Genomic DNA, 10,931 nt, shown 5'->3' with positions numbered 1-10,931 from the left:
AATATTTTTTCTCTATTTTAGTCATGTTAATATGAACATTCACAGAATAAGCTACAAAGTTCAGATTAGACTGATGTTAGCGTTTTTAGAAGTCTATGTTTATTACAAATGTCCACAATTGTTTCCTTAACATCATAGATTTTGGTAATTATATAACTGGTAAATAATATTAACCATGTGCCATAAAAGAAAATTACACTTTTTTCAAATTACACTTTTAATCAAAACATGTCAATATTGAGCAAGAATTTTTAATCAAAATAAAATGAAAACCATTTTCTATATTTATGAAGACAAGCATTACTGATTTAACTGACAGAGAATGTACATATAAAGCATGAATATTCTACCATTATATTTAGTGAAAATGAGAACCTTCAAGTTAATTTTAATAATTTGGTTCTATAGTGGAAAAATACAGGTTAAAAATGTCAAAAATATACCTTAAAATAAAAATAAATTTCTGTCATTTAAAAACATGAATCAATGCTTACTTCAATAGGCACTAAAAGATATACAGATCCTTACGTTTGCCAGCATTTGTTTATATTGATTCTGGTTTGAAATAAGTGACAACCAGTTAAGTTTAAAAAAAAAGTTAACAGATTTTTCTTCTGCTTTATCTTTTCCCATTGGACCTCATTTTTTATTTTAAATATGTTATATGTAAATAATTGCTCATTCTGTACTAAAACACTTTGGGTTTTAATTATTAAACACTTAGCCAGCTTTGCTAGAAAATTGTTAATAATCCAATAATTCAACTAAGTCAGACATGATATAAGCCCAAAGAGCTCCAAAGAAGTGTGCATTATAAAGGTAATATTTTAAAAGAATAGTCATATTCCTGTCCTAAGGAAACTTGCTGTATTTTTAGTAAGAGAAGATATATATACATGAGGAAGCTAGATATATAAAAACAGACATTCTTCTGTAGCTTATGAATGCAAAAAAACGGCTTTACCTATTAGAGAGAATTGCAAAGCTTCTGTAGGAAGATAAAACAGCATAAATTTGAAGGAAGTTTGAAATTTCATTTAGAGGGAGTGCTTAGGCATTGTTTGGGCAGCAAGTTAGACAAATAGGAATTGTCAACTGATTATATTTTAGGATCAGAAAAGTAGTTATTAATGGTCATGGTGTCCATCCTTTTGGGACTAGGAGAACGTTGTTGTAGTTGACAGAACTGGAAACATCAAAAAGGGATTTCATCTAGAGAGGAAGGTGGTGAGTTTTATATTAAATACATGGGATTTGAGCTGATGTTTGCTTACTGAATAGATCCCTTTATTAGATGAACTGGAGCATACATTAGAAGTAAGGATAAAAGTAAGACTTGGTTGCCACGTGATCACTGAAGTTATGATGATGAATGAGCTTTCTGAGAGTATAAAAGGTAACAATATAAAAATAAGAGTTCAGCTTTGGTAGCCTCACAGAGAGAAAGAAAAGAATTGAAAACCAAAAGGAAGGCTTGTCAGATGAAATATTAGAGAAGCAAGTGGCAGACATAGCACACTATTCTGAAAGCCAATAGAAGAGAAAAATTTTATAAATGGGTGATGAATAGTTTCAAGTAGCATAGAGCTATTGTGGAAGATAATATTTGAGAAAAGACTCAGAAAAGGATATAGTTAACAGCATACAGAATGTTTCAGCAGAGTATTCCTGGATCCGGAATGCAAAGGAAAGAAGGGAATGCAGCATTTTTCAAAAATTTGTACAACAGCCAGAAAAAAGAAAATAGTGCAGTTATCTACAGGAGAGGCAAAGATAGTGGAAATGCTTTTGTTTGTTTTTTCCTAAGGAAGAAGCAACTTTTGAGAAGTTAATGTTGAAGGAAAGAAACTGATTATGTTCTCATTACTTAATACATGTCAATATTTATTGAGTGGATAATTGAGAACTAGTTGGAAAAGGCAAAAAATAAGGAAAAAATACTTCTTGGAAGTCAGAGAGGGTTACTATAAGTAAGGAGTTTGTTTGAAGGAAGAGAGAGAGAGAAGTATGCTACTTGTAAAACATATTTTAAAATCATCATATCTTTTCTATACATTGGGATGGGATTGTGGAGTTTTAATAAATTAACACTTTGATATTAAAGAATAATTATTAAAGAATAATAAGAATTTGTAAATAATAATAAGGAATATTGCTTGGAGGCCTTGGTTTACATTTTCCATGTACATTTTTCTTTCAACCTTACTGTTTAAGGATGCTGGAGTTTGATATACAATATTCTCCTTATGTATCTGTAATCAATTCTACAATACATAAGTAATAATACAATTACTAAATTTTGTAATGTGTAATAATGTAATCAAAATATGTGTATCAACATTCTGACGAATAAGAACTTGGTAAAGAAAATCAACTAAACAACTCTCTCATTAAGACCTCAGAAAGTTGTTAAACATGCAATTTTTAGACACGTATCAGAAGAAAGTACTTTGGACTTCAGATCAGAATTTTAAAGACTCACTCTTTCATGCAAATTTATAACTTGCTTTGTCAACCTTAAATCACACTTCATCATTCTATGAAATGATCAAGAATTGACCATTAAGTTCAATCAAGCAACTCTCCTGTTTGCTTAAACTTAAGGTAGCATGTTTTCCCAATATTATGTTAGAGGAAACAGGAAGCCACATTTTGGATCTTTGAATCCTTGCATAGTCACATATGGGTCACTCTCTCACTTACTTTATTTTGAACTACAAACCACCCTTTGGAAAGACATTTAATCTGAAGTAACTTCAATTAATAATAAAGTAAATGATGATAATAATAATTTTAATGCTTATAGAAATCATCCATAATAGAATGTTAAAATAAAGAAGGAAAAGAAATTTAACACAGATTTAATTTTTTTCCCTAGGAAATGTTCTCAGAATTACAAGTGTTAGATATCTAATTAGTTTGGGGTCCTGTAAAGAAGTCTTTTAAAAATTACTTAAAAATAGGGAATGATTAAGTTGTGAGATCAAGCAGATACACTTCTAGGAAAAATAAAATAATGTCTTAATATTCTGCAACCAGTATGTAAAAAGTGAGATAAAATTTCATGTGAAAGAATTATGAAGTTTTTAAAAGTTCTGTGTCTCAAAACTATAGAAGAATGTGAGGATTGTGAGGATTACGTACTCTTGAAAACTGCCTTGGAAGATTCAAAAAGTGACTCCTGTATGTCTGAATGCACTGGTGTTGAAATGTATATTAAAAATGTAAATATATTAGTGTAAATGTATTCCTAGGGCTGCTATAACAAATTACCAGAAATCGAGCAGTATAAAACAGGAGAAATTTATAGTTCTGGAGACTAGTAGTCTGAAATCAAGGTGTTAGCAGGGCCATGGTCCCTCTGAATACACTAGAGAAGGATCCTTTGTTGCTTCTTCCTACCTTCTGGTGGGAGCCAGCAATCTCTGATGTTCTTTGGTTGTAGATACATCACTCATGCCTCCATCGTTATGTGGCCTTGTCCACTGTGTCTCTTTTTTTTCTTATAAGTACACCAGTCATATTGGATTTAGAGCTCAGCCTAATCTAAATAGTATGACCGCATCTTAACCAGTAATATCTGTAAATACTCTATTTCCAAATAAGATCATATTCTGAGGTACCAGGTAGACATGAATTTTGGAAGAACACTAATCAATCTAATATAGGGAATGAAATCATTCCATAAAAGTGGAGAGTGGAAAACAGCAACATTTCTAAATGATATATTATTTTACATAGGGTTTAATTTAAGTATGTTTTTGAAAATTGATAGGTTAAATAATATAGACATATGGCTATTTACCTACATTCCTCAAAGTTTATAAATCCACGATGGCCAAAATCTCTCTTTTGCATCTTCCTAGGGAAAAAAAAAATCACCTTACAGTCAGGCACAAATTGTAGTCTGATAAATACCCTTTTTAACACCATGGAAATAAAGTTGATCTTAGGCGTTAAGCAAGTAATTATACCTGGCATGCTTTGCAATGGAAAGACAAAATAAATATTCCTTCCTCAAATGGAAAATGCAAATCTAATCTGATCCACTTAAATCTTTTTAAGTGGCGTTTCATTAAAGTTTTTGTGTCTTCCCTGTTTAAAGACAGGAGTATATCCATCACTAGATGGATATGACTCAAAGATATAGCAATACATGCCTTCCTTTACTTTTTCACTCTCTTTTTTTTCTGCTCTCTAAATGCTTAAAGGCCGAGTCCAAGACTCACTTTTGCCAGTAATAAATTATATACTTTATTTACTTAGTCTTCTACATATATCATCTATTGCTTCTCAAAAAGCAAACAGAACAAACAATACTCTTACTTGGAGTATGCAGGCATACCTAAGAGACATTGCAGGTTTGTTCCAGAACACCACAATGAAGTGAATATCACAATAAAGCGAGTCCCATGAATTTTTTGGTTTTACAGTGCATATAAAAATTATGTTTACACTATAGTCTATAAGTGTGTGATAGCATTGTCTTTAAGAAACAATGTACATACCTTAATTTTAAAAGGCTTTATCTCTAAAAACTGTTAATCATCATCTGAGGCTTCAGCGAGTTGTAATCTATTTGCCGGTGGAAGGCCTGGCCTGGATGTTGATGGCTGCTGACCGATCAGAGCGGTGGTTGCTGAAGGATGGGGTGGCAACACAAACCTAAAAGAAGACAACAGAAGTTTGCCACATTGAATGCCTCTTTCTTTCACAAATGATTTCTCTGTAGCATGCAATACTGTTTGATAGCATTTTATTCACAGTAAAACTTCTTCCAAAATCAGAATCAATCTTCTCAAACCCTGCAGTTTTATCATTTAAGTTTATGTAATATTCTAAATTGTTTGTTGTCATTTCAACAGTCTTCACAGACTCTTCATCAGAAGTAGATTCCATCTTAAGAAACCACTTTCTTTGCTCATCCATAAGAAGCAACTCCTTATCTATTTAAGTTTTATCATGAGATTGCAGCAATTCGGTCACATCTTCAGGCTCCACTTCTAATTCAAGTTCTCTTGTTAATTCCACAACATCTGCAGTTTCTTCCTCCACTGAAGTCTTGAATTCAAAGACATCCATGAGGGCTGGAATCAACTTCTTTTAAACTCCTGTTAATGTTGATATTTTGACCTCTTCACATGAATTATGAATGGTCTTAATGACATCTAGAATGGTGAATGCTTTCCAGAAGGTTTTCAATTTATTTTACTCTGCCCAGATCCATCAGAGGAAAGGAATTATGTATGAAATTCCTTACAAAATGTATTTCTTAAATAATAAGACTTCAAAGTCAAAATTACTCCTTGATCCATGGGTTGCAGAATGGATGTTGTGTTAGCAGGCATGAAAACATTAATCTCATTTTATATCTCCATCAGAGCTCTTGGGTGACCAGGTGCATTGACAATATTGACAATATTTTGAAAGAAATATTTTTTTCTGAGCAGTAGGTCTCGGCAGTGGGCTTAAAAATATTCACTAAACCATGTTGTAAACAGATGTGCTGTCATCCAAGCTTTGTTGGTCCATTTATAGAGCACAGGTAGAATAGAGTTAGCATAATTCTTAAGAGTCCTAGGATTTTCAGAATGGTAAATGTGCACTGGTTTCAACTTAAAGTCACCAGCTGCATTAGGCCCTAACAAGAGAGTCAGCTTGCTCTTTGAAACTTTGAGGTCAGGCACTGACTTCTCCTCTCTAGCTATGAAAGTGCCAGAGGGCATCTTCTTCCAATGAAGGGCTGTTTAGTCTACTTTGAAAATCTGTTGTTTAGTGTAGCCATCTTCATTAATTATCTTAGCTAGATCTTCTGGATAACTTGCTGCAGCTTCTGCATAAGCACTTGATGCTTCATCTTGCACTTTGATGTTATGGAGGTGGCTTCTTTCCTTAAACCTCACGAACGAACCTCTGGTAGCTTCACACTTTTCTTCAGAAGCTTCCTCACCTCTCTCAGCCTTCACAAAATTGAAGAGAGTTAGGGTCTTTCTCTGGATCAGGCTTTGGCTTAAGGGAATGCTGTGGCTGGTTTGATTTTCTATCCAGATCATTAAAACTTTCTCTATATCAGCAATAAGGCTGTTTCACTTTCCTATCATCCATGTGTTCACTGACTTTCCCTTTGCATTTGCAACCTGGCTAATTGTTTAGTGCAAGAGGCCTAGCTTTCAACCTATCTTGACTTTCGACATGCCTCCCTCACTAAGCTTAATCATTTCTAGCTTTTGACTTAAAGTGAGAAACGTGATTCTTCCTTTCACTTGAACACTTGGAGACCATTGTAGGGTTATTAATTGGCCTAATTCCAATATTGTTGTGTCTCTGGGAATAGGGAGGCCCAAGGAGGGGGACAGAGATGGGGAACTGCCAGTTGGTGGAGCAATCAGAATATCTATATTTACTGATTAAATTTGTAGTCTTATATGGTCATGGTTCATGGCACCCCCAAACAATTATAACAGTAACATCAAAGATCACTGGTGACAGATCACCATAACAAATATAATAATAATGAAAAAGCTTGAAATATTATGAGAATTACCAAAATGTGACACAAAGACACAAAGTGACCAAATGCTGTTGGAAAAACGGCACCAATAGATTTACTTGATGTAGGGTTGCCACAAATTTTCAATTTGTAAAAAAGTACAATATCTGCAAAGTACAATAAAGTAAAGCACAATAAAACAAAGTATGCCTGTATTTATTCTCAATCAATTTACCAGAGAGGTTAATACTTTGCCCAAGTTTGCAGAGCTCTTGGAGGCAAGGACTACACTAATGTTCAATACTTTCAAATTGTAACCCATGTATTTATGACATAAAGTCTTTGTTGATTTTCTACTTTCTCTAAGCACTTACAGCTTTTATGATTGATATTACGGGGCTGAAAAGTGTTTCACCCTAGTTGTTTCAGTTAAGCTTACTTATCTCCATAGATTCCTATGGGAAGCAGCAGTTTCCTCCATAATCATCTTTATTGCACAGTTTGTAAAAATAACTTCCATGTTCTTTTGCTTCTACTTTAGGCCTCATCAAACCAACCTACATACTATTGCCTGGAGAATAAAACCCAGATTTATTTATAAGATTTTTTATACAAATATAAAGCACACACAGAATGCCTCATATATAGAAAGATCCCATTTGAAGGTAGAACAGTGTTATTTTCCTCTTTAAAATTCCCTTCCTAAAATTGCCACAATACATCCTGCTTGCCGTCAAAGTAAAAATCTTTTGCCTTGATGGACTGATTCCATGAGTTTGCTGCAAGAAAGCCAGAGTCAAAGTGGCTTAACAAGAAGGCTATTTTGAATTTCACATAACATGGAGTTTAGAGAGAGATTGGGCTCTGGGCTAGGTCCCTCAGAGTTCAAGCCCTGCTTCTCCGGTTTTTTGGCTCTGCCTTGTGTCAGTTAATTATTCTCAATCTGGCTCCTTTCATGTTTGCAAGAGGGATTCCAGCAGTACCGATGGAACATAATTCTCACCCTGCTTGGAGAAAAAGTTGTTTCTCTTTTCCATGGAGCAAGGAAGTTTTTCTCTTTGATTTCCTGTTTACTGAGCCAATTATTAGAGAACGAACCAAATTACTATGATAGGTATATCATTATCTGGAGAATAATTATCTGGAGTATAATGAATACTGAAGAGTCAATCATGTATTCCCTTTATGTAACATATCTAAGTTTTACATGTTATAGCCTTAATTTTGCCTATATATACTCTAAATGCTAATCACAACAAACTACCTCTGGTTCCTAAAAATCATGCTCTTCCTTCCCGTTAGCCTTTTCCCTTTTGCATGCTTTAAAGGTTAGCTTAAGTTCCAACTTCTCTGGATACATTTCCCTGATTCTACCAAGTTGAATTAAGAACACCTTTCTTACGACCTTGCTTGCCTCAGCACAGTATTTCTCAACCTCCTGCACGTTGAGTTTACTTGGTGGATCATTTCAAAATACTGGTGCCTTGAAACCACTCTCAAATATTCTGATTCTGTTGGTTTGGGAGGGAGCCTGGATATGGGGATTTTTTTTTTTAAACTTCTCAAGTGATTCTAATGTGAAGTTAGGGTTGAGAATCCTGCTCTAGCACATCACTTGCCACATCCGATTATTACCACAAATTTGTTTTTCTTTATTTGGCTGTGAGTTTTTGAGGATGGGACTAGTTTTTCACCTTTGTAACCCAAGCACCTGAAAGAGTGCCTGATACAAAGTCAGTACTCAAAATTAGTTGATGAAAAAAAGGCTGAGTTTTGAAAGATGGTCATTTCAATTCAACTTAGCAGCTATTAATTGTCTACTGTGTGCTGGACTCTATTGCAGATTTGGTGTCAAATCTGTTTACCAAAGGTAAACAATACAATGTCAGCCTTTAGCGAAATCATTATTCAATGGGGTGCTCAGAAATGAGCATACTGATAGTAGCATCAGTCCACTACATCTTAAATTACTCGTCAAGAACCACCAACATTCTCAATTGAACAGAACAAGTCATTCTTTCCTTCAATAATACTCTATTACTGTAAGTAACTGAAGGCAAAGTTTTAAAAAATAGGGTCTTGCAAGTATATATTTATGAATATGTAAAGACTAACTATAAACAGTTCCCTTTTGCTTTTTTCTTTCTTTAAATATTTAATATATAAAAGAGCATCTATTTTTATCTGAGCTCCAGAATAAAAATACCAGAAAAAAGAAAACCTAATAAGTCTTACTTTGTTTGGTTCACTATTCAAGCAAAGACAGGTGTTCACTAAATAGAATGTGAAAATTAAAAGCAGTCTAACTGCAGAAAGTCCCTTTGAGCCACAAGTTTAAAATTTTTAATGGTTTTACAATCTTCTCAAGCTGTAAATGGAAAAAAGTGGCTTGACATTGAACACATACCAAGTCAGTAGCATAACTATTTTATAATGTCTGATTGGTCACTGAGAAAAATAGTTTAAAATTCAATCCATGTGATGGAAATGCCACTTAGAAAAAGACCATTCATACTGCCGTGCTGCAGGAAAATTGTGGTTATAACAGTTCCCATTTCATTCAGCAACAGGATTCTTAAAGAATTACAAATGGAATGGTTCCTAGAATATTACATGTTGGGTATTATTAATATAAATTTTACCATTATAAAATTCGTCATTAGTAAGAAGGAAAAAATATTATTTTTCCATCCTATGGATTAAAATGATTGCTCACATTAAATGAAGATTCTCAGGTTAATTTATCGGTTACCCTCTGGAAATCTCCATTCATAATTCCATGAGGATGTTCACACATTAACTTAATTGAATTATACTGAACACTTGTTATTGTTTCTCACAGTAGATGCAGTTTCCCTAGGCACCTGTCCAACTTCCATTAATATTAGTCGTAGATTCTGAATTCTATTTGGGAAATCTATGAGTAGATACAGACTCATTAGTGATTATAGGTTGCTGAAACAGAATTGGTTGCTTCAAAAGATTTATATGTGGAATAACCCTCTACCCCTTCTGCAAAAACAAACAAGTAAAATAAGGAAATAAATCAAATAGTAAATTTAAAAATTCAACATGTTATGGAAAATTGTTATGAAAAGCTGAATAGACTTAACCACATTTAGAAATCAGATTCATCTCATATATCTCAGTACTACACAGTTTTGAGGCCTATAAACTTTCAGCTTTTAAATTTGTGCTAGTTTCAGCTAAATGTAAATTGCCTAGCTTTGAGAAATCCAAACTGACTGATTTTCTTTTATGCCTATTTTTCTACCTACTTTTGGGTTTTTCTTGACTAGTAGTTTCCAAAATGTCAAGGGACAAAGAAAGAAAGCATTACAAATCAAACAGAATTTGCCCTCTCTTGGTTATTAACTCTGAAGATAGTTTTAGTAGAAGGTTAAAATTAGTGGATAAAATAAAAATTTCAGATACTATGTGGATTTCCAAGATCTCTTTTATCCATTTTCTTCACCATTGGCCCAAATCAGGAATTAGTTCTACCAGGTAATTATTTGTTTTGAAATTTACCCCCATTCTCATCTATAATATGAAGTTAAACATTAAAATCTACTTCAATAACTGTATGCTGATAACTAATAAAAATTCCTGTACTGAGAGATTTTCAAGGACAAAACAGTTATGAGGTGATGTCTTTAAAGTACTTTGAGACCTGGAAAGGAAGCTAATTTATAGTTACATTTATTTTTTGACATAATTTCAATTTACTTAAAGAAAACATACTACTAAAGTTTTATTTTGGTTTTTAAATGGACTATTTTTTAGGTTCACAGCAAAATTAAGCAGAAAATTAGAGAGTTCCCATCTAACCCCTGCCTCCACACACACAGAACTTCCCCCACTATCAACACGCTCCACTAGAGTGGTACATTTGTTACAACTGGTGAACCTACATTGACACATCATTATCACCCAGAGCCCGTAATTTACCTTAGCGTTCACTCTTGGCGCTGTACATTCTATGGGTTTTGACAAATGTGTAAGGACATCTGTACACGATTACAGTATCATATAGAATAGTTTCACTGCCCTAAAAATCCTCTGTGCTCTGCCTCCTCATTCCTCATTCCTCATTCACATAACCCCTAGCAATTAACCACAGATCTTTTTACTGTCTTCGTAGTTTTGTCCTTTCTAGAATGTAATATAGTTGGAATTACACGGCATGGAATCTTTTCAGATTGGCTTCTTCCACTTAATATGCATGTAAATTTCCTCCATGTTTTTTCATGTTTTGGTAGCTCATTTTAGTACTGAACAATATTCCATTGTCTGGACATATCACAGTTTATGTATCCATTCACCAATGAATGATATGTTGGTTGACTCCAAGTTTTGGCAATTAAAAATAAAATGCTATAAACATGTGTGTGCAGGTTTTTGTGTGGACATAAGATTTCAACTCATTTCTGTAAATACC

Source organism: Eschrichtius robustus, chromosome 8 (assembly GCF_028021215.1).
Source record: "Eschrichtius robustus isolate mEscRob2 chromosome 8, mEscRob2.pri, whole genome shotgun sequence".
Lineage (NCBI taxonomy): Eukaryota > Metazoa > Chordata > Mammalia > Artiodactyla > Eschrichtiidae > Eschrichtius > Eschrichtius robustus.
The sequence above is the reverse complement of the archived record's forward strand: the minus strand, read 5'-3'. Positions refer to the sequence as shown.